Genomic DNA, 24,786 nt, shown 5'->3' on the forward strand with positions numbered 1-24,786 from the left:
TTTTAGATGCATATCTCTAATTCTTTTAGCTTGTAATGAGAACTTTGAAAATGTGCACAGTGTCCAGTGTCAGCCCAAGAGACTAGAAACTGCAAGAAAAATAAAATGAACTCAAAGTAGATTTTTTTAACTCATCATTTTAAGCCGTATGATAATTTCTGAGGCCTAAATTCCAACCTTGAAACTACTGGGGTTGGCTGTACTTAATGCAGTTTTGCTCATTAGATGATTCATGAGCTTAGAGGACCTAGTGGATGTGAGGGCTGGATTTGGCTTGGAGCCCTGACGATGAAGCAACGTGTAATTGTGCTGCCTGAGGGACAGCTCTATAAATCTGTACCTCTGAGTCACCAGACCCCAAAAGCCCGCGGATGGTATGAGGAACTGGGCATGTCTACCAGCTCCTTGCTGACTGACTAATGGACGAGGTGTGCCCGATGCTGCCCTGCCCGCGAGGTGGCTCGCTGGGGGGATTAGCAGAGCCCCTGCATTGCCTCCAGCCTCGACGCTTGGTTTGGGCAAGCTCCATCCAGCCACACGGCAGTGTGGGAGAAGAAGCGGGGCAAGGGGAAATTTATGGCCATATTTGGCAATGCAGAGCTGTATTTCGGGCGAGACCTCTAAAAATACTATTTGAACTGTGGCTCAACTCTGGACCATCGATTTGGCTGCTTTGCTTTGTGGTGGTGCAAAGTAGCCTAAAAGTCTCTGTGAAAAAACATTCCTCTGAAAGAGATGGCTTCTCAGGTGAGGCCAGCACTGCTGTTTCTTTGACATCATCAGTGACAGCGGAGAGAGTATTGAGAAGGACAGGAGACAGAAAGGAGGACTAGGAGAGAGCATGCAGTTTTACTTAGCTTCCACAGCCTCCAAAGGAACTCAAAACCGTGACTGATTACACTGAGGTCCATTTTGGGCTCTGGACAGCTTAGGACCAGAGTAAGTGGGTAAATGCAGTGGAACAGAGCTAAACAGGTTGGGCTCAGGCAAGAGAGAATCTTTTATCTACTGCAGTGAGCACAGCAGTGACTCTGCATAATGCATCTCAAACTAAGCAAAAAAGAGGTTATGTTTATCTGCGTCTGTTACGAGATTTTAACTATTGGACAAAGCTTGCTGACCATGGCTTTTGTGACACAAATATTTTTGTCCTGTTACCCAGTTTCTGTATCATCTTTCCTGATGCAGTCTCTTAGATCATGTATTTTGGCTAGATGTTGAGAGGAGCTTCTGTAAGACTTTTTAGAGATCCTCCCCCCGCCAAGTGCTTCAAAAAGAAGCAAGTGGGTAGAAATCAGTAGATGTCTAAATGAGGATCTGGAGCAGTTGCAGTTGGTAAAGTAAGGGCAAATAGCTTGTTCAGTTTTGTAAGGGACTTTAGTGAGTTTATGAGGGGAATTACTTGACCTCAAACCTGCTGTAGAAGGAAATAAATGAGCTGATTCAAGAGGCCCCTTCCTGCCCTATGTCCTGCTCTCTTTGACTGTGGAAGACAAAGAAACGAGCAACTTAGACATGTCCCTCTGCCCTGCTGTTCTGTTCCCTGTCTTGGTGCCTCAGGCTTACGTTGAGAAGATGTCTACAGAGACAGGGAATCTTCCTAAGTATCTGTTTAAACGGGTGTGCTTTCCCTGCCTTAGCCTCACTAGCATGTTGTCCCTTGATCGCTCCTTCGTGTCTGGGGATCGCTCTTCAGCCACAGCCCATAAGTCACGTGCAGCCCATGCTGTGCTGAAGTGGGGAAGTCTTGCAGGAGACCAGATATGTTTGTGGGTTCCCTGGGGAGGGGAGGGAAGCAAGGAGTGATGAACACCAGCACAATTGTACTTCAGCCTTTTCTTTTTCTTTTTTTTTAATCTTTTATTTTTTTGCCAAAGCATGTAGTTGATTTGGGACTGGGCTCTTTACTGTGTATTTCTTCAGATTTCACTTATGATCTCTTGAAGTCTTTTTCTTTTCTTATTTTAAAGCAAGATGGTTATATTTCACCACTTCACTTAAAGCCTTGGCAGGAACCATGCTCAGAAGACTGCGGGGTTTTGCAGTGGGACTAGGTATTACAGCTGAAGAAGACAGACACAAAATCTCTGCGGCATCTCAGCCGCTGGGCATGAGCCAGCCCAGCCAGGCTGCTGCCAGTGTGCCAGGGTGTCCCGGCCCAGACGTGCATTTTTTTTTTCCCCGGAGCTGGAGCCCCGTAGAAGCATGGAGAACGAACGGCTTGCACTTTTTCAGCAGTCACCCATTTTAGGTCCTATTTCCAGTGAAGGCCCTGGGAACTGGGCAGGGAGACAGCAAACTTTCAAAATCCAAGCTGTGAACAAGCAAGAACACTCCTAAAATGTCCCTTCTAAATAGGAGCCTCCCTTTCAGTTTTTAAATGCTATCTTTGTTACTACCCTCAGTAACCTCTCTAGCAAAGAGCTGAATGTTATTAGAAAAGAGTTGAGTATGGGTGGGAAGACAAGAAAACAAAAGGAAATGGAAGTGCTGGAAACTGATTTTCCATTAGGATCTATTCTGTTTTCGTCTTATTTTTAATAAGATATTTTATGAAGATTTTTGCACTGCTTTCTATTTTCTTTTAGGGTGTGTTATCTTTTGTGACTTAGTTTAGACTAAAATAAACCTCAGTTACTAATTAAGGATAGAAATGGAAATCCAAAGATTTGCTTCTCATCAATGCCAAGTGGTAAATCCTTTAATGCTGTGGGATTTTGCTCTATAGCTCCAAATTTCCCATTGGTATTTAGTAATCTGCTGATTACATTTACTTTAATTCTTTGGTCTTCAGAGTTTTCATGTTAAGGCACTCACTTACAGTAGCTCTGAGTGTTAGGGGCAACAAGTTAAAAGCTATAAGTTTTCTTGAATTCCTGCTTTGTTTTTTCTATTGAGTCACAACTACTGTGTTATATCACGCTAATAAGAGTTGTACTGTGGTTGGAGAAATAACAAGGTATTGCATTGTCCTGCGGGAGTCATGACATCATTTTCAATTTGCTTATCTGCAGTAAAGAACGCCTTTAAAGAGAAAGGTGAGTGGCAAGCCACTGAACTGCTATTTTCATTCCACCCTGTCTCTCCTTGCTATGACATTATGAGAATGATGTCACTGCCTAGAGCACATGCACTGGCTGCTTCCTGGAGGCCTCCGGATGCACCATCTCCATCACCTCTAAAGGGAATGGAGATATTTACTGTAAGAGGACTAACCCGTATGTACTTCTTCCCATTTCCAAGGGCTGAAAAGGAGCAGTAGAGCAGTAGAGGACACTACTTCTTTCCATGAGGTTGGCCTACAGGCTGAGAGGCCCTGGGGAAGTCCTGCAGTCAGATCTGTGACAGGGTCCTACAACCTCCTCGACACTGAGCTCAACAAGAATAGACTGATGACATGATCTGAAGCAGCTTGGAAAGCTCTGGCCATGTTTGGACTCCATGGGTGCAAGAATTTTAATCTTTTTCTCACTTCCTCATTCCAGCTGAGACTGAAAGGAGATGTTCTCATTTCTTGGGAATTAAAGAAAGGCCTTCTGACTGAGCTGATCTAATCTTTGTTGTGGGCACTTCTTCGCTTATGGGGTTAGGACTGGAGGCAGGAATTTTAGAACTGGAGGAAGACTGCGACATTTTCCATTTTACTTGTATCCTTCTGAGTGAGTAGTTTACATACAATGAGCCTTGGATAAATGGTTAGCTAAATTATTAAGTGCTTTTCTAAATTAACTCCAGCTTTTAACCTTTTCCGAGATCTTGCCCGTCTGTGCCCCAGAAAAGATAATCTAGACAACAGACCTGAGTAAATCTGCATAACTCCACCAATGAAAATATGTATTTTTCCCTAGCTAAGGATCTGGCCATTCTGTCCACTCTCCTCTTTGAAATATGAGGGCAATGCCATTTTTACAATGCAATTTTTTGTCATTTACCCACTCATTACCTTACCACTTCGAGTTCTGGAGAATGATTCACACACTAAAAATTGTACCTTTACTATCCCAGTTTCAGCACCGGCTCACATTTAATTAATCCATGCTCAATCCAGTATCTCATGAACGCCAGCCAGGACACACTGATAGTTCTTTAAACTTTGATTCTGAAGATCTGGCTAATATAACTCTATCAGTGTGGGTAAAATAGGCTTGAAGAAGAGCTCTAAAGCAGAATTTTTCAAACGACTTAGGAAAATAAAATCACTGCATCAACCCAGGTAGCTCTCAGTAAAACCACTGACTAAACTCCAGGGCACTTGAAACAGCTGACTTGACAATACGAGCGAGGAGCAAAGGCTCCAGCTCCCTGCAATGGGAGTGACACAACCGTATGAGGAAGACCTGTTTACATCACTGAGATAACCTGTTTTGTTAAAAATAGCAAGGTCAGGGAGGCAATAAAGCTGTCAGCATGGAAATCACCGCAGTGCTTGTGTCCCATCAGCTGGAGGGCGGTGGGGATTCTTCCCAGGCTGGGGGACAAGGATGGTGGAGAATTCACAGTGAGGATAAACAAACCTGTGGCAATGTCAGAGTGCTATTATCTGCTGAACAGCTCTATTTGTGCCAATGATATTTCCAGGTTAGCTCCTCCTAGGCCCATAAAAATGGTCATTTTATTCATTTTTGCTGGGTTTCTCTTTCTTTCTTTCTTTCTTTCTTTTCTTTACTTTTTTTTTTTTTTGAAGTGATGATAGATGGAGTGCCCATAAAACCTGACGGCACCATGTAAGAACTCCCCAAGCCCCAGAGCCAGGTGTGGAGCAATTGGTCATCATGCAGGCTTCCACCCAGGCCTGGGTTTGGCTCGTGTGTGTCAGTTTTCTGGCCACTGGGATACTTCCCTGTTTTTTCATTGCGTAAATGATCATCCGACTGTGGGAATATTTTACACTGAAGCCCAGGCCAACAGTGGAAACCCATCAAATCTAGTCAGCTAAGCTGCCTTAGGAAGGACTCACATGGTCCAGATGGGAGCATAGCCCAATGTTTTTATTGTGTTAAGAGTGTGCGTTCTCAAAAAAGGAAAACATTGTGTAGGGTTCACATCCTGTTGGTACATAGGATACATTTCTGCTATTGCTGTCTTCCTTTGGATAGCATTTCCCTTGGCTGAGTCTCTGAGTTGTGCTTGGACAATGAGTCATAATGATACAACTGATTTGGGGGCAACTTTTGAACAGAAGTGTTTTGAGCCAAACCATACAGCACACAGATACTATACTTACATATGTGCTCGTATTTGTGCGAAGCAAGTGCCGAGGAAGCAAACCTCTTTTGGCATACCCTAAATGAAACACGCTTGCGCCATTGATGCCACATTGCATAGCTTTGTCCGTAAAATACCGAGTCTTCACAAATTTTCTCTTTGGGCCTTTAAGATATTTTCCAACCTAAAACTCTAAGAAAATGCTGTGGGTTGAGTTCAGAGATGAGAAAGGGCCAAAAGAGACATTAGCCACATGTAAGTGAAATCCTACTGCAGCTACTGAAGTTACCACTGCATTATGCAACTTTTCCTTTCCTTCGACGATGGCACACCGTTGCATTCACTGTCCCTAGCTCAAAATAGTTACAATTCCAATTCGTGACAACTATGCCCGTATGCTCCCATCCGGTCCAGACTCAAAAGGCTGAAAGACATCCACTTGAAAATGAAGTACCAAGTCCAAGCTTCAGTGCCAGGATGTGATTCTGAGCACTTGGATGGAATAAAATTGTGGTTGACTGGAAACTTGAGTTGCAACTCAGGCTAAACTTTTTCAGAAGTTTCTACATAGCTCTGTGCAATATTTTGTGTACCATCACACTTACTGATTTTGACGGGGACCATAAACAGAAATACTGTGAGACAAGGCTATTTCCATGGTCTATTTTTGCACTATACTGCGGGGGGGGTGGGAGGGGGAGAAAGAGAAGAAAACCTGTTCTTGTAGGATTTCTAGCTCAAAGAGAAATCAGAAAAACATTTGTGAGTGCTTTTCTAAACGGAATAGTTTGTCTGAAGCTTGCATTTCACCAGCTCCTAATTACCTGTTCATGTTACAGTTGATTACATTGATTCTCCATAGGTGAGGTGAACTTCTAAGGCAATGAAGGAATTTAAACAGAATGATTTTTCAGTTTTGGTTCTATTTACAGACTGTGGTATGTCAATTTGAAGAAAAGCCAGAATCTGAAACTGAAACGCCAGTGTTTTCTTCTCGCTATAATTGGAATCTTTCAAGACAAGATTCCAGTGTTTGAGGGTGTTCGCTGCAAGGTTTTGGTCCTTACCCATCAAGCTTTCGCTACTGATGTATAAAGCATGAAGCTCAATGTCGGCCTCTTCTCCTTCCATTGAGCTCAGCAGGGATTTTATTCTTTGATTTCAAGCGGAGCATGATCTGGCCAATGCTAAACACTTTTGGCCATTCAAAAGACACTGCTGTCCAGATAACCTGTTCTGGACAGACTATTGCTGAAGCCATGCTTTGCAGGTGTTACTGGCTTTTCTTCAGTCATCATTGAAAGTCAATCTTGACAGAAAACAAGAGTTTCTTTCCCTGTTGAACAAATATGCTGCAGTTGCCTGAAATGCTAATGTTATTTGATGCTTTTTGAGAGCAACCTTGCTTGGGAAGCAAGTTGAACACTGTTAAATTCTGTGATGATAAAACCAGCTTTCAGCGAAGGGATGGGTTTGGCCTACAACTCCTTTGCCTTAGGGATCGGGTGTGAAGTGAAGTAGCTCATTATCCTTGGATTTGCCATGCTGTCTGTAAGGGCGTGAGAAGCATTGCATTTGTACATCTGCCAAGCTGTTCCTTATTTGTCTTTAAGAAACCAAGCTTCAAAAAGCTCTTTCCTGTAGTGTTGTAAGGAATATCTTGAATTTGATTTCATTACATCTTTTAATTCATTTGTTAGCTGGGATGCTTTACACTAATAAAAAAAATATATATAAATATATATATGTATGCGTTGCATGGGGCAAAGGATCTACATCACCTACAGTGATGATGATGGGGGTGGTGGTAATTACTGTGTGCAAGAGACACAAGTCAGTATTATTTTAAATTCATTCTTTCATCCCATGCAATAGGAATATCTTCTGGACTACGGATTTTGGAATAGTTGAAATGTTTGCTTTGCAAAACAGACATAAAATTTCTCCTTCAAGGTGCTAAATTTGTGCTGAGCTGGTCCAAAACACGACTGCATCTGGCTATGTCTTGTGTCTGCTACTAAAAAAATGTCCTAAATTCCAGACAACCTCTTGGGTTTTGAAATAAAACTCATTAATCCTGCATTTGAATTTAATATTTGAAATTTTATCCTAATCTTTTTTTCTTCCACATGAATTAACTTTAGAAAACTTGGAAAGGAACACGATTTTTTTTTTTTTTTTTTTTTTTTGAGCAAGAGAGAGAACATTCTTAACAAAGGGTATAAAATTAAACTAGATTTGACCTCTGCCTTTAGCAGATTTTCCACCTGGTCTGTGCAGGAAATCAACTTCTATATAGCAGCTCTTTCATAAGGAATAACATACATGAGTCTGTAAGTGACAGTTTTTCTTGGGTGGACAACAATGTTAGTTACTTTTTATGATTAATTGATAAATGTTTTGATATGGTGCCTGGGCTCTGAGTCAAAAATCAGTCTAGTTAGATGATCCAACACTTGGGAAGCTGAGCCAATTACAGCTCAGGCACAGTGAAAACAATTCTAAAATATTTGAGCCTAAAAAAGTGCATAGTTGTTAAGGAATCTTACACGTGGGTGTATGGTGGTATCCTGAATTACAACTACTTGGTGGGCCAATTTCTTAAGGAATGCAAGGATGTGCAGGGATTCAAGACTCTTGCATCTATATTTCAAAAGAGTTGGGAAAGCAGAAGAACCACATGGGCTCTTGTGGCCGGGCACGTGCTGAGGAAAACCAGACAGTGGGCCGAAATGCACTTTTAGTCCCTTGGGTTACACAAATCCTTTTGCTTTTGGGGGAAGACTTTGAGACCTTCTTCTCTTAACTCCTAGTCTTCTCCTTTGAGACAGCTTGTTTCTTTTTCAGCCTTCAGAACTTTCTTTCTGCACCAAGCTTCCTAGCCTGTCCTCAGATTTGCACCCTGACTCTAAGCCCTAATGTCTTTGTAAAAGAGCTGTTAAAAGTAGGACCCCTCATGTTTGTGGCTATAGATCAGGTTAAGAATACGAGTTGGATTTTCTGGACTCTGAGGTTGTCTGTGCATCCCAACATGTGTGCAAACCTACACTAGGACACAGCGGCTTGCTGTAACCGAGGTTCTCTAGAAGCATGATCCACCTCGCAGCTAAAGGCTGCTTTCTCAGATTATTAAGGGAAAGAAAGAACACTCTATTTTTCTTTCCACAGGTATGTGAATAAAGAGGCATTTTTTTTCAGTAGGATTTTGGGGTCATCAGCTCAAAATCCATTTGGAAAATTCCTTCGTGCAGCTCCCTAATGACTTTGTATGTGACACACTGCCAGCTGTTCCTGACGAATCAATGGAAACAGAATATGTGCCTTCTTTTACGGATCCTCAATCCTCAGTACCAAAAATGCTACATGGAGGTTTTGAGGGGTGCATGCTTGGATTTCAGCACTGATATTCCATCTTCATCCTGCTTTCAGTGCCACTACAGGTCTGGAAACTGGGAGGCAAATTGAATTTCAGGCATTTTAGTGATTATTACCAGCTTATCAGAGAACTCCTCTGTATTTTTCATACAAAAATCTGATCCAAAAGCAAAACACCTCATTGTCCTCAATAGGTTTTTATTCCAAGGTCAAAACCAGGGGTCACTTTTGAAAAATTAATGTCTACAGGATATAGATACTGTTGGAAGCTATTTTACATGCCTGAGACCATCAAGCCCTGCAAGGTTAGGCCTAATCTCATGCTGAAGATATTCCAATAGACTCAGATCTAGACTTTACCCCATCTTCTTATGACCCTTAGATATTCAGATACTCCTCTGTCTATACAAGTAGGTAAGAAGAACTGAAGAGTGTATTTTCTAATTGAAGAACGTCTTTGTTTGTCTTAGAGGGAAGATCCATTAAAGAAAATGTTTCTTTCAGTCTACTATGAGTCTGAAAACATGATTTTTCCAGTAATACTCTCTCATTTCAGGCAACATTTGAATGACATAATCCCCCTTTCCTACCCTTCCTCTATCCCTGATACTCTCTCTTGAAGATACGAACCTGACCGCTGGACCTGAAGACACTCACGCTTTCACTTTATTTAACACTGGTGTGTTTCATCATTGCTGATATGGCAGGAAAATTTTTAAGAGCATACTGCAAACTTTACTGCTCGTGACTTCTTAATCATGTGGATTTTATTTCACGTTAAGCTAGCAACCAAACTCTTCTAATAAACAGAGTAAAATCTAATTAGGCTACTGGAGAGGAGTAGAAGAATTTATACTCCTCCAGACACAGAGACGTTAGGAATTCTTCCTGAAACACACACACAGGCTTCCTGGCAGCTGCCGCATGCAAAGGGTGTCTAATGATCACATTAATTTGCACTTAGCTGATATGGTGAGGAGTTCCTTGCAGATGGAAAATGTACTTCTTTCATGAGATCATAAGGGGTAGCATGGCCTAGTGGACAGTGCTTAGAGCAAAGAAAGCCCAGTTTCTAATCCCATGGCTCACACTGCTCGCTGTGTGGTCTCCCCTTTTCTCTGTCTCAGTTTCTCCATGCGTAATCATACTTATCTGGCTCATTCATGGGATTGTTGTGATGATTACAGAGTCATTTGGCTGTAATGTGTTTCAAAAACTGAAGGTACAATTAAAGCGTTGAAGCATTATGATTACTGATTCAAAGTCACCACTTAGACATACATTTAATAGCTCGACACCAAAGATGAACTTGGCTGGCTTCCTGTCTTCATCGGGCTCATAATTATTTCAAACAGTGCCAGTGAGAGAACTCAGAAAGCAGCAAAGCAGCTCCCCATCCAACCCTGGGGGAAGATGACCCCCATGCAACGGGGCGCATTGTCCCACATGGAGGCCACTTTGTGGGAGCTCACCCTACACATCAGGGATGTCTCCATGGGATTTGCATGTCAGGCTGGCCTACAGACCAGGACCACAGTTCACTGGGCGGGACACCCTGGCTGTCCTGCAGCAGCTGCAGCTGCCGGGAGGGGACCTGGAGCACCTCAGCATGAGGAGCCATGAGAGGTACGGCCAGAACCATCTGACAGACACAGAAATCCTGTCGGCAAACCCGAGGCGTGCATCCCCCATCGTGAATCAGTGCGCTAGGCTTCTCCCTGAGCCTGCACAGTTTCCAGTAGCCTTTCTTCAGCCGGAGAACTGTCATCTCCTCTCTAGTATTGTTTAGCTCTTTTTACGTTGCTTGTCAGGATTGTTCCCATAAAACCATTAGTCATTTCTTAGGTTTGAATCAAGTGCAGGGAGAGAGCATAGGAGCAAACGTTAAGGAAGGACTGGAGCAAAAGCTTTATTTTTATTTTTATTTTTTTTTATTAATAGGGTGTAATCTAGCCCCTAGCAACCTCAGAAGACATCTTTCTGTCTAGCGCAATACAGCAGGATGCCAGCCAGTTCCAGCCCCGCAAGAACAAACCAGTTTAGGTAGGAGCCTCGTCCTGCTGAGTGTAGGTTTGTTCGGAGAAGGGTGTAGCCCCAGGAGTGGGAGGAGGAGATCTGACTTCTGCCAGTTCAGATTTTAAAAATGCATAACAACAAAAAAAAAAAAAAAAAAAAAAAAAAAAAAGAAAAGAAAAGAAAGAAAAAAAAAAGAAAAAAAGCCTGCAGTGGGCTGAAGCTGATGCATTTTTTTATAATACAATGAGTTTTTGTGAAATGGAATTGCTGGACCTAAAACCGGGAGGCATTGCTCAGTTTTGACTTATACTTTACTCAGGCAAAACTCCAGTTGATGTGAGAGAGCACTGGGTCATATTAGGATTTGGCCCATGGCAGCAGAGGAAAGCCAAGCGCAGAATGTCACATAAACATATTAGCTAGATATTTGGCTTTCTCAGAGATCCCAGGGATAGAATAGGGCCGTGATCTAGTCTTCTACGAGGCATATAAGGAGGTTAAATTTGTCCTGCATAGAACATTAAAAGAATGAGATCCAAACATCTGCACGAGCATCTGTATCATCTCTTCTTCCTCCCAGAGAGGTCTGGAATATACTCCTCTTTTTGTGACAGGTAGAAACCCAGATAAAAACTGCTTAATCTGCTTCATGCGGGTGAAAAATCAAACCACGGGGTGTAAGTGCTCAAGCTGAAAGTGCGCTCTTTCTGGTGATGAGGTATGAAGAGGGCATATTGTTCATTTAAACCACACTCTATAGTTTTTGCAGCAGCAAAGTATTTTTGAAAGTTTACAGCTGTAGCAGAAATTCCCTGGAGCTTAAGCATCAGCTTTCTGCCAATCAGAAAGCTGAAGGCACTCCGGTTGGGGCTCCAAAAGTGACATTTCAGTGTTACACGTCTTAAACGTGGAGCAGTTTCGAGAGAGCATCCTGACAGGTTTTGAACTCTGGAGAAATTATTTTCTGGTGCCAAGCTACACAGTCTGGGAAACGCAGCATGCTGCACACCACATTCGCTCCCTGTACTTCTGCCAGAAACCAAAATACATACTAAAAAAAAAAAAAAAAAACTATAAGAAATATGGTCCAGAAGTAAGGATTGCGGGCGTATTTCAAGTTGGAGCGCTCTGTAACATTCAATGTATTAACCCTCCTCACATCCATAAGAAAATGGCATTGGAGGAGGCCCATATGCGTATATATCTCGTAATGACACGATGGAGAAAAGGGAGAGGAAGAGCAGCAAAGATTGCTCCTCTGACCTGAACCACCTACTGTATCAGGAGAGAATAAAACTCAGGCTGTTTTTTACCTTGCCCACAGCAGTTCCAGTATCAGTGTAACTCTGTTGATTTAATGGATTTGTATGTGATTTTGCTGTGTTTTCTGAAAGACAGGAGACAGGCATCGGAGAAGGCTTAGCTGCTATGGCACAAATGTGGTACCAGGTTTGGTACCCACACGTTTCCCTCACAAATACATCAACGTGTCACGACCATCTCCACAGAATGGTCCAAAGCAGGAGGCTGAAAGAAGTTTAGATTTATTTCTTTCCCCAAAAAACAAACGAGGGGGAAAGAATGCTTTCGGCCTTTTGCACTTGTTTTATTAAATAAGGGGAGAGAATCGCTGGGAGAGAACTAGGTGACATCTTAGGAACTCGATTAGCCAGGGTCTGCGCTGCTGTGGGCGGGTTTGTCTCCAGGGTTATCACTAAAATGTGATTGCTCTCGTCCGAATTGCAGGGAGCTCCCTGGTGGGGAACAGCTCGGATGTGGTTCTCGTGCTTCTCCGCCGCCGGCCGGGCAGAGCCAGGATGCCAGGCCAGGGGCACCTCTGCCCTGAGCCCTTTCCAGTGTCCTTGCACGGGAGGTGGGAGGTTAGCATTTTAAAATGCACTGTCAAGGATTTGATGACTTTGGTCCAGCACCTTCTGTTTATTGTTAATAAAAGTCAATACGAGTAAGGAAAAGTACAAAATGTCAACTTATGACCCGACGAAATCCATGGCAGCACAGAGAAAAGAAAGCAAATCCACCCTGTGGTACATACTGTGTCCCTCACGCTGTGTCGAGATCCAGCAGGAGAAAGCTCTTCTCAGGACTGAGGCTTAGAAAGTCAAGAAATTTGTCTCTCTTTATTTTCATTACAGTTAGTTAAATCCTTAGGCTCCTGTTAACACTGTACTCCAAGCTGATTTTTTGTTAAAATGCTGAAACCTAATTTTTGCTTAACAATTTTCTGTTTGAGGCCAACATCAAATTAGTGCGCTTTCCACTGGCAGACCCCAGTAATTTGGTAGGCAGGAGGCTCACACATACTTAAGTTATTCAATACATTTTGTTATACTCTGTACAAAAAACCTAGTCAGAGAAGCCTGATTTATGATATTCCTCAGGTTTCCTGTTACTTTAAACCACTAACATCCTATGGCCAAGCCCTTCATAGGCAGCCAACACATCTGGCCCAGAGTGGTTCTGTCCCCTATCGCCAAAATGCCATACTTATAATGAAGTCATAATAGAAAAGAAAGAATTGTTTATGATGAAAAAGAAAAATAAACTGAAATAGAAAAAGGTAAAGATATCAGTGAGTATTTCTAAATGTGATTAGGTGTTTCTTTCAAAACATATTTTCTGGTCAAATAGGAACACATCGCATACTAGAAAGTCAGATTAGATATGTACAATTGTCTCTTCTCGCCCAATTATAAATTTTTGAAAACTCTGATTTTCCCGTTTCACACATTTTTATTTCTGTTTTGGTTTTCATTTGTACACACAAAACATTCCTGCCTGGAGCTAAAGCTAAATAGTCCATCTGAAATCCCACCTGTAATTCTGCAATGACTTGTGAATAAGTGAATCTTTTTCTCATAAAGAGATTTTGAGTTTGTCTTCTCAGGGACTTAAGGTTTACGTAATCATTGTGTCTGTGTTGTACCTGTCTGTCTGTCTCTCACATTTAACCAAAGAGCCAAAGTCTGCCAAAATATTAACTAATCATGTTTTATAAAAATAGTTAAGTCGGAGGTAGAGCTTTAGTGAACGACCTCCCTAAAGGGAGAGCAGTAGTGGGTCTCCATGCTATACAAGTCATTTGCGAACCCAAAGGACAAGAAATGAAGCTCACAACAAAAATCCTTAATTTTGCTCATAGAACTACAGGCTTTAAAGATAACTCTGCACACAAAAGAGCAGAAAGATCTTCAGGTTTCAGTCCAGTACAAGCAGTGAAGTCAGGCAGGAGTATGAAGACGGCAGTACGTACGGGCCGGCATGAGCATGGATTTAAATTGTGTATATTCCTAAAGTGCGCAGGCAAAGCTGGCAGTACTTTCTGCTCCAGGAGACACATTTTGCAAAGATATGTTTTTTTCTAGGAGAGTCATAAACTAAATATGTAGATGATAATGGACAGATTTTCAACCATGTCAAACCCTGGAACATTGCTATGGAAATCTGAAGAGCTGCAGAGGTTCAACATCTTCGAAAAACCTGATCACTGAATATTTGTAGTCAGCTTCCTCTGCCAAAAGGATATGGATTTTTCCAGTTCTGTGCCAGACTCTGACGTTCGCAAAGAGTTTCTCAAGTGGATTTGCATGATGTAATCAATAACCATAAAACCTTCCTCCACTTTCTAAATTACAGCTGGTTGAGATGAATTTCTATATGAATAACACAATGAAAATGTGAAAGACTCAATTTGTTCTAAACTCTTTTATGAAGTTAAAATAAGATATATAAAAGTCCCTATGAAATAGGGACTCACATAATCTGAAGCAACTGTGCATTCACACACACACGAGACCCAACAGCTTTGTCATTTTGTTCTTAATTATCCCTGGCAGATAAACTAGTTGAAAAACCGAGCCAGATTTTCCAAGCTCAAAACCAATGGAGCAATGCTGATTTACATCAGCTGCAATCCTTGACTGTAGCTTCCAAAATAGTTATCAATTAATTTCCTGCAGAAACACACTGGAAGCGCAGCCTGCCTTTTCTAACCTCCAGTACAGCTAGCTTTTTCAAGCAGAAAACCATTTAAGTACAGGTTTAGCTGTAATCAAATGGTTAAACACGTCTTCCAGCCCTGTGTCCTTCTGCTTTCGATAGGTGTCTGAGCGTTGCTAAAGTGGGGGCTTGGGGGAAGCGCCCGCCTGGCATGGACATCCACCCGGCAGATGATTGTACGACCGACAGAGGACTTCATTTGCTAGCTATTGATGATAACAGTGCCTCTGGTTGCTTCTTTTGGCAATAGCTTTGCAAGCCTCTCTCAGAAGAATTAGATCACAGTCAGTCCCACCTTAACTACATATTTGCTAGCTGAACAAACAGGATGAAATTGGACCGACGGTCACGTCTGCTGGCAGAAGCCAGCGCTTTCAGTGCCGCCAGGCTGGTTCCAGTGGTGCAGGGCATGCAACCAGCCTCTCGCATCCCCGGGTTTGCCCTTGGCCAGAAATACGTCCCAGCAAACGTGTTCAGCGCAGCCCTCGCCATCACCACCAAAAATACGCAAACCAGAAAGAGACATTTGTTCACGTTTTAAATAATAATCTCGATGATATTAATTGCACAATACAAAAGAATTTGTTCCAAGTGTGCAGCCAGCTATTTATTTATGTTCAATTCTGAGCCATAAATCTTTATTTTGACATTTAAAGCCTATTTGAATAAGTAAGATTTTTTTTCACTCACAAAGTGCCTAATCAGATGGGTTTTCTGAGCTAAGCAGCTCTGAGAAATGCAATGTCTCTGATGACTATTGCACTGCACTAAACATAAGTTTTCCTTATTTAAGCCAAACCGTATTGTTCCTTTATTGCATGAGAGTGCTCAAAACTTTGTTTCTTTTTTCCTTTCAGGGTTATTTTTAAAGAAAAAAAAAATAAAAACGGGCTCAAAATAAGTTTTCAAAATGGGTGATTTAATGAACAGCTTTCTGCGTGTTCAGTCACACTGCTTGTCCCTCCCTACGTGCTAACCTCTGAACCATGCGCGGTCGTTCTTGAAAATAGGATATTGGATCAGAGGGAGGAGGAATACGTGATTAAAATCCCGCGCGGAGGAAAACACGCTCTCTGACTCTGCGACCACGTTTTGTTTTCGCGCCCGAACAAGGTGCTTAGGTTGTAGCTCCACGAGCTATAGCAGTCGCGCCGCGCGTTGCTGCTTCGCTCTCAAGGGCGCGTTTGAGCCGAAGCACCCTTCGCCGGGGCGCGAGGCGCGGAGCTCACGCTCGCTTCGGGCCAGCGGCGGGAGGGCAATCAGCGCCGGCTGGCCGAGGAGTTCGGGCAGAGAGCGCCCGATCCAGCCCGCCGCCTGCCAGGGCAAAATTAACCTATCAACGGGTCTACACCAGCGCGCTGAGTCATATTCGATTTGCGGTTGCTGTTATGCAGCTGGAGGGTTTTCAGTTCATTGCTAGAACTGAAAACCGAACTTACCACCTCCTTGTCCCTGACTTAAAGCATCCAGTGTCCCACCTACAACACAGGGTGATTTTATCTCTCTCCCTTGGCAAATACATGATTAGAAGCAATGAGGAATTCAGATATTGTTGTAACAGGGAGCTAGAAAGAATCCAAATGCAATTATTCATTAGTATAACGGTTTTTCACTTAGCTCAGCAGAATGGCAGAGAGTAGGTGGAATAAACTGTTGCAGGACTTATTTTGTTAAACTTCATCCAAGGTTGTTTGATCAGATATATATCTGGAGAAGTAATTAAATAAGAAAAAAATATGCCACTATAACTTGAGAAATATCAAAGGAAAACTTCCTATCTTTAATATATTTTGCCCTCGTGCTAGAACACACATGCTCTACGGGCTATTGAGTGCGAGTAGACAGACAGCACAGCACATTGCCATTCATGGAGAAAGTTGGCCAGGGGATAATTTCACCTGATGTGTCCAAACAAACCACTTACAATCATTGATAAAGGTGGAATGAATATTTAAATGGAGAGATGGGTGTTGCATGCTAATTTAAGCAGTTGCTCTCGATCTGAGCCAGTGGAAGATGTGAGGAGAATGTAGCAGATGAGACCAAACTCTCCTGTTTCCAGAGCTATCAAAGTGAAAGGGAAAATGGAAGAGAAACCCAACCCTACAGAGACGTGTGAGGATCGGGAGCACTAAGTGACCACTTGAAGATATCAGGGGAAGCAGAACTTGACTTAAGGGTCTAATGTGAGTCTTATCAGCTGGGAGGAACTGATAGAATAAAATTAATGGCAAATTGCGCGCTTCCCGGGAATGAGCTTTCTGCAGCCATGGTTTCTTTCTGCAAGGACTTTGTTTCAAGTGAAGAAACTGCTGTGAAATGTTCATTCAAGGAGTCCCAAGTGCTGAGAGCCGCAGAGCTTGGGGAGACAGCCCTTCGCATCCCGGACGACGCGGAGCCCCAGAGCAGCAGGCGCTGCCCTTCGGATTATTTTCATTTTACTCCTTTCATCTATGAAAGGACTTTTTAAAACTTAAATCAGAGTCAGTGGAAGGTCTTGGACTGACACTGAAGGATATGTACAGAGCAGGTATAAGAAATCAGTGATCCTGGGAATTTTCTGCAATTAATCTACTTCGGTATGCCACTGATTAAATATTTTGCTACCATTACACCTATAAATCTGGCCCTTGGTGTTTATGAAATACTTTGAAATAGCAAGGCTATAGACCAAAATTAATTATCATGACTGTATTTATTTATTCTGAAGATTCTGTTGCTTTGTCTTAAAATAACATAGGTGAGTAGAAGAGTAGAAGAAAGAATTTTATGTACACGCACGAAATTTTAGCAAACGTTTTGCACAATTCAGTATTTCTGATTAGGATCTGTGCATCAGCCAGGGGACACCATGTAGTGGAGCAAGGAGGATGTTGGTCTGATCTTTAAATTCTCATTTTCCCCACTTTTCTTACTTTAACATAAATTTTTTGTGGTATGATTTTATGCCTTTCCATTTTTATTTTTAATAATACCAATAAAGAAAGCAGGGAAAAAAAATCTTCATTGGAAATATTTGAAATATTCCCCACTGGAAAAATAATATCCTGTATTAGATGGATAGTCGTGTAAACACACCGCTGCCTAGCACAACAAAACCAGCCTGGATTCATGGGTATGACTTCAGAGGACATAGCGGGGAGGCAGGAGGGGGGTCGCAGAGGATTAATACACCAGGTTTGTGCGTCTGGGGATGCTGGTTCCAGGTCGGGCTCTGGTTGGGAGGGAAGATAAGTGTGGTGGTCTCATTAGTTGACGCTGCAAAAAATAACCACATGGTTTGGTACCATTGGCAGCTCTTCTCTAGATAAATTCAGGACTAGAATAACAAGAGTTACTGCAAGCTAGACTCGAGGTGCATTGGCAGGGAGGGGAAGTTTGCACAAAGCCTAGCTGTACCGAGGCCAGTGTTAACAGTCTCTTTACTTTCATTTGCTCTGAATTCACTCATATATTTGCAATCAAAATGGTTTTAAAGTCTTCAAAAAAAAAAAAAAAATAATAAGAGGAGGAGGGGAGTAGAGGAGAGGGAGCTTTAGAATTATAAAACATATAACAGACTCCATTCCCGACAAGTTTTATTGCTGTTCACCTAAGTCCCTCAAGTCCATCTTTAAATTAGCTGCATTAGAAAAGATGTAAAACTAATCACAATACTGCTGTCTAGATACTCCTTTGTCTGAAATGTAGGAACTTTATCTTCTGGTAGAATCATTACATATGTTATCAGTTACAAATAATCCTTTATAAAGGACTAGTAAATCAAGCAGCTTGCATTTCTTGAAAGAGAATCGAATCATGGTTTCTTTCTTTTTTCTTTTTTTTTCTTTTTTCTTTTTTTTTTTTTTTTTTTTTGCCAATTAAGCAATTTCGACATTTCTATTTTAGTAGTCTGAGAACCGTGTTATAAAAACTGCTCTGGATTTCAACAGCATTTCTGCAATCTAGTTTGCTCTACCCGGCATCTGAATAACTTTGGGTGTATGCATATATATTGGTATCCCCCCCTTTTTCCCCAGAGAGTCTCAAATGAGCCAAATATTCAGCTGATGTAAATCAGTGTTGTTCCAGATACTTCTAGACATGATATACGGCATTAAATCAACAGTCAGTCTTGTGCGACTGACTCCATCACCATGCCTGGCTGACGCTGTAATTAAAGCCTGTGCTGCTCAGGAGTCAGTGCCCAGCAGCCTCGGAGGATTAATTAGGTCTAATATTTATTTCTTTTGATACGAAACCCAGATGTGTGCAGTTAAGCCAAAAAACCGTAGGGAGAGCCATCCTGCTTTTTTTTCCAGCGGACAGAGGAAAAGCAGTGTTGCCCACCCAGAATTAAAGAACAGAAGCAAATAATTATCATCATGGAACAATTTGGCAGCGGCTTGATTTCGTAATCTGCTAAGCCACTTTACCTGCCTGTTTATCAAATAATTCATATGACCTCGACTTTCTTTGTTAGCAGCTGTCACAAATACATACATGTGCTGATTTATTTGTCTGATAGCTGGGAAGAAAAATATGGAGGGAATACTCCTGCCCTCCACGGTTATAGAGAAAAAATTAGATTGTATTTCACTTGAGGAACACATTCACTAATACGTTATAAAAATATCTGTCCATTCAGTGAGAGAATTGACCGAAAATTAATTTAAAAGAATAGAAAATGGACTGTGAAAACATTCTAAATTGAGAGCAAATGTAGGATTACCCTGGGTTCCCATCATGGAAAGAACATCTCTGGCGGGAAACTATAATTCTGGTTTTACGTTTAACAAAATTGCAAGATTCAGGGCAATTTTGAAGCTCAGTTTTGTGCCAAGGACACCTCTCTGACACTACCATCTCATTCATAAAATTCACAAAACTAGGCCAGCAATCATTTTCCCATTTTTCCCATAGATATAATTCTGATTTTTTCATTAAAAAAAAAAAAAAAAAAAAAAAAGAAGAGTAGTAAAACAGGGATGGTTTCCAGTCTTCAAATCAAACCTCATTTTTGGTAGTGGTGGTGGTGTGGAGGGGTATTTATTTCAAGCCCTTGGCCTTTCTGTCTCGCTCCCTCTCTTCTCTTTTTTTAATGATCATAAGTGAAAAAATAGAAGTACGGGAATGGGGATCTCTCAAAAACAAATGCCATGAGAAAAAGAAGTATTAACAGATGAGACTATTAGGAAATTTCTCCTCTTACTCCAAATGGAAGAAAAACATTCTGAGTTTTGAATGAATTTTGAAAATAGCATATTAAAATTCTGATTTTTATAATACTATTTGTTAGTCCTTTGTTATTATCTACCTGGGTATTGATTCAGAGCAATGAAACTCCCACTGATCTCACTGGATGTTGGATGAAATCCCTCAAAGAGATTAGAGCCAGTGATCTAATGATAAAAGACTGGAAAGCCCATTCCTTTCCCCTGATGCAGATAGCTAACATTATACTGTAGATATGCAGCATTCTTCCTCTCTGAATAATTTCTGTAGAACTTCATGGAGATTATTTTTCTTTCTCTTTCTCACTGACTGAACCAGTATATGTGATGATATCTTCATATCTTTCAGTTCACAAGAAAAAAAATGAGTAGAAAACAGTAGGTCCGCTTTTTTTTCCAAAAATTTGTGATATTTATTTTTCAGGTAGACTGCCAAAGGTAGGCTTTTGCATAGTTTCCTGGAAAACATCACTGAGCTCCATTTTTGTTGTTGTTTTGGATTTGGTTTTTTTTTCAGTCCATCTATGATGCATCTCGCTGCTCTCCACGGCTCCAAAGGTCAGCTGAGAAAACAATCTCTTTCTGGCTCCTCCAGCCGACGTAAAATACATCAAGACGCTCAGGCATAAGGAAAAAAGGCAAAACCACTACATTTAATGCTAGGAGCCACTGCTACTGGTAGGTGTCTTATTCTTCCTCCCCTTCCAGGTTCTGGAGAACATCAGCCAAAGTGACCTCGGTGAACGGCTACGGCGTCCTTCTCCGCTCTCCCCAGGTCTCTGCTAGGCTTAATACTGTCAGAAAAGTCTACAGCAAACATTTGTAATTGCAAGGAGAAAGAACACTGCTGTCTTTATTTTTTCTAACTTGACATCTATCAAATTTAGTTTAAGTGTTCCCCTGGGTCAGTCGAGTTGCTGAGCTATAAACTAAAAATAATTAAAATAAAATATTAAAAAAACCTCAAGTCTGCTTGCCAGGAGCGTATAGTTGGGAGTTAACAGCTTTCAATCATGTATTTCGGAGTGTTAGGATAGCTGAAATAAGACAGGCAAGCTTAATACAACATAAAAGTGAAATTCTTTGATGTTTCGATGCTACAGGCTGGATTCTTGCATTTCAGGACAAAAGTGATTATCCAAAACTGATTTCCCTGAAAGATATTCAGAATCTAGAAGTATTTTTTGCTTTAACACTATGGTTGTTAATATAAATTTTATAGGACTAGATGAAGTCTTAATGAAAAGGAAGGGCAGGGGAAGGTAGGAATGTTTCTGATTAATATCTTAGTTAATTAAACTTCTACCTGACAATTCTTGGAAGTCAGAAGGCAAACCACCTTTTCCTACTATAAAAGATGACTTTGCCAGTTTATTGAACCCGCTTGCTATATCAGCTATCACCAAAATTGGAAATTCTAGTTACAATGAATTAAAATTTGGCTTAAACCCGGCCAGACAGACAGCGTGTTCCCAGACTGGTCACATTCATAAATGTCATAAAAAACATATTTGCTCTATGACTGCCATGAAATAAAATTCTCAAAAAAGACATCTCTAACCAGAAAGGCATGAAGCAAAAATCTTTAACCATGTGACAAGGAATGAGCACTGCTAAAAATGGTATTTTGACATTGGTGGACTGCTGAAGTTAAGCTTCTTCAGGCATAAGTTTAACATTGCTTTTATTATTTTTATTATTCTTATTGCATTTGAGGACTGTGGAAACTGTGTGAGGTAAGTAAAAAAAAAAAAAAGAAAATCAGTCAGAGCACAGTTTAAAATTTTTGTGTGAGCTGTTCCAATGAAAATCGAAAGAGAAAAAATTGTATCAAGGATTTTGTTCAGGGGATGTGACTAGAATCAGTCATCAAGAGGAGCATGATACACAACTGAAGAATTAACCTGCCTTGTCAATTAATTGAGTCTCTTTGCATCTAATGCCTTTGCTTCTCGTTACAGCTCTTCTGCACTTGAGTTCTGGATTTATTTATTCATTGAAAGAAAGTATAAATGCATCTTGTCTTTTTCACAGTAAGCATTCTATCATTGAAAAATTCTCCTGTCTGGAAAAAAAATGACATTTCCTACAAAATTTGTCATTATCAATATTTAAAATTTTTTCATAATTCTAAATGACAATTTAGAACTACTTAAAGAAATAAATGATTCCTTATTTGCTGAAAACCCTGCTAAATACAACAGAATTTTCTGTCTGAAAATGATAAAGCTATAAAGCTGAGAGGACAACTTGCAAGTAACCTTGAAAAACGGGAAAACGCATCTTTTTCGAGCCCAGCACGAGAGGAATAATTTTAATTTTTAAAATCCTCTAATCCAGCTCATTCTAAATCGAAACCAGATACAACATGATTTTTCTGCTCTTGTCAAAACTGCTGAATAACACCCTCCCCAGCTCGAAACTGAGTCTGTGTCTCACCTCCGAAATGACTGCACTCCTCTCTGATACAAATTGCTCTCCAGTAATGCTGGGCCAAATTCCCTTGCAGAGGAGATGCCCTGGAGTCAATGGAGCTACACCCACGGATGCTTTGGTCCATAGCAAGCCGAGGATTTCGAAATGAAGTGTGCTCCAGCGTACAGATTAGAGGCTGTTGGTAATTTTCCAAGGTACTTATTTGGCGGGGTGTCACAGAATGGCAATTTGTTGAAACTGAAACCATTCACAAGGGAAGGTCTGTCTGAACAAAGCTCCCAAGTCGGAGGGAAAAGCGAAAACAGAAAAGCAAGGAAGAAAACAAAACAAAACAAAACAACGAAAAAAGAAAACTGGGGAACGAAAAGCGATCGGAGAAACTGCCCCTTTCCGAGAGTCGCTTGACAAACAGTTTGCGGGTCTGCCTCAGTGAGATTCTTTGTACAGAAGATTTTCTGACTAAAAAATTACAAAGTCAAAATGGAGAGGCAATATTTTACCAGAATAGCCCGTGTAAATTTGCTCAGCCCGACCGTTTGAAACGAACGGGCCGCGAACGGTTCTCCAACCTTGATGTTTCACCCGTTCCTGTGGCCAGTTTTACCACGTGCTGCCAAGGACCCTCAAACACGATGTACGACCCAGCTGATCCCGAGTGCCTGCTTTAGCCACCCGCACACAACTAGGCGACTAGTACCTGCAGGAAACTTTCTGTCAAACCGATTCTTCCACAGAAAATAGTTCCCTTTATTTCAGCCGCTTTCGAATCCTCTTTTTCAGAAACGGCGCCTACTGTCTGTGTTGACTACTTGAAAACCTGGACACGACAAAACCAAAGTATTTTCAGATTTTTAGGCCAAATGATAAAGAAGAAGCAAACACCCACTAGAACTGCTGAGAGCTGTCTCAAGCACACATTTCCTCTACAGGTTACCTTAGAATAAGGTAAAATGACTTTCAAGTAGCGCCAGAGGGTATTTTGAGTGGGTAGATGTTGCTCTTCCTCTTTATGGACATGGAAAAAAGCTGAGAGTTCGGTCATGACACACACTGCAGCAAGGAATTATGACCTGGTTGTCCTTGGCCACTAACTTCAGGGAGATATTTTCTCTCCTCTAGGAGTTTGCCTTCTAATTCTTCAAGAAGGGAAAATAAAAGCTGGCTAAAGTGAACATTCACATGCCAAAATCGGACCTGATAAAAGCGCAGCTCTCCTGACATGCAATATAATCACTCTTTTTTGCATCAGATCCGGTCTTGGTCTTGCATAGGTTGAACCCGTTTGCCACGGTCACGCTGTACGGCAGGCAGTAAGGACACTTGGCCTGGGAGCTGCTGTGGGGTGGCTCCTGCAAGGTGGGAGGACGGAGAAATTAAATAAAAGTGATATATGCACTGCGGGGATTGCACAAAACGTGATGCTTTCTCTGTGGGATGCTGGATAGCTAGAAAAAGGCAGACTATCCCAGGGGCTGTAAATAAAATATAGACTTATCAACTGTTTGTAGGTAGAACTGGCTGCTCAGTCGAACGGTCTTTTCGTGACCCGGCGCGGGCACCTGCCCACGATGAACGTTGTCACCCGGTTCGGGCGTGCGGTTTTCTCCCTGTTGGTATCTCCCGGGGAGGGGAGAGCCCGGGGGCTGCTATCCCTCTGCATTTGCAAGCAAATCCCAGATTTTAAGGTCCCTTTTCTGAACATTGCATTTCCTTTCACCTCCCCATCTTCCTTTTCCCCTCGATACTGCGCCCCACAGACCTTCCGTCACCGCGAGCGTGGGGAGAGAGAAAGAGGGAAGAAAGAAAGAAAAGAAAGAAAGAAATATGCTGCCTGGATTGGAAAAGTCATCTTTTCCCAGGAGCAGTGTAATAATGTTAATGGAAGGGAGAACGGGAAAGAGGAAATGTTTCGCTAACGTGGAGAATTTCTGGCCTGCGTTCTTTCTGAGGCCTGTTTGTCAGGGGGAAAAGGAAATTGGTGGCTGGATGAAATATGAGCTGATGCAGCTGCAATGCCTTTAAATACAAGCTTTTTTAGGCACACTGGTGCTTCAGTTTGGGGATATAAGCAGATGCTGAATGCCTTTCCCTACTTCACATGGGGCCTTTGCGTGCTGTGGTTTTAAGACCAGTGTTCAGGTGATAAAAAAAAAAAAAAAAAGAGAGAGAGAGAGGGGGGAACGAAATGTCATTTTTGGAGAAGCAAAAAATACTTCAGGCCCTTTGGCGTGTAAGTCATAAAGGGCTTTTTGTGCACGAGCAGGCAGTGCAGTGTCAAGAGAAATCACTTGCACAAGGTGGAGTAACACTATCTGAAATTAAATTTTGGCCTCCATCTACAAGTCACACTTTAAGGTAAGAGGGGGAAAAAAAAAGAAGAAAGAAAGAAAAAAGGTTTTTCTTTTGAAGAAATTGAAGAGAACTGAAAGACCCCTCTCCTTTTGGCCAAAAACTTACTCTTGGTTTTCTTGCTATACATAACATGACAGCCCGACACATAGGGCAATTATCAGAGCCCGGCAGC

The 24,786-nt window shown here is 41.6% G+C and overlaps 1 long non-coding RNA gene across 1 annotated transcript in view; it reads left to right on the plus strand.

Annotated features, from left to right (window-relative positions):
* The window catches only part of LOC134146255 (uncharacterized), a 31,645-nt gene extending 9,737 nt beyond the window's left edge, over nt 1-21,908 (plus strand). The window contains exons 2-3 of the long non-coding RNA XR_009959807.1: nt 20,344-20,504; nt 21,788-21,908. This is a non-coding gene — a long non-coding RNA (uncharacterized LOC134146255). The remainder of the gene's footprint in view (nt 1-20,343; nt 20,505-21,787) is intronic.
* Nucleotides 21,909-24,786: the final 2,878 nt, after the last annotated feature.

The sequence above is a fragment of the Rhea pennata genome, chromosome 13 (genome assembly GCF_028389875.1).
Source record: "Rhea pennata isolate bPtePen1 chromosome 13, bPtePen1.pri, whole genome shotgun sequence".
Lineage (NCBI taxonomy): Eukaryota > Metazoa > Chordata > Aves > Rheiformes > Rheidae > Rhea > Rhea pennata.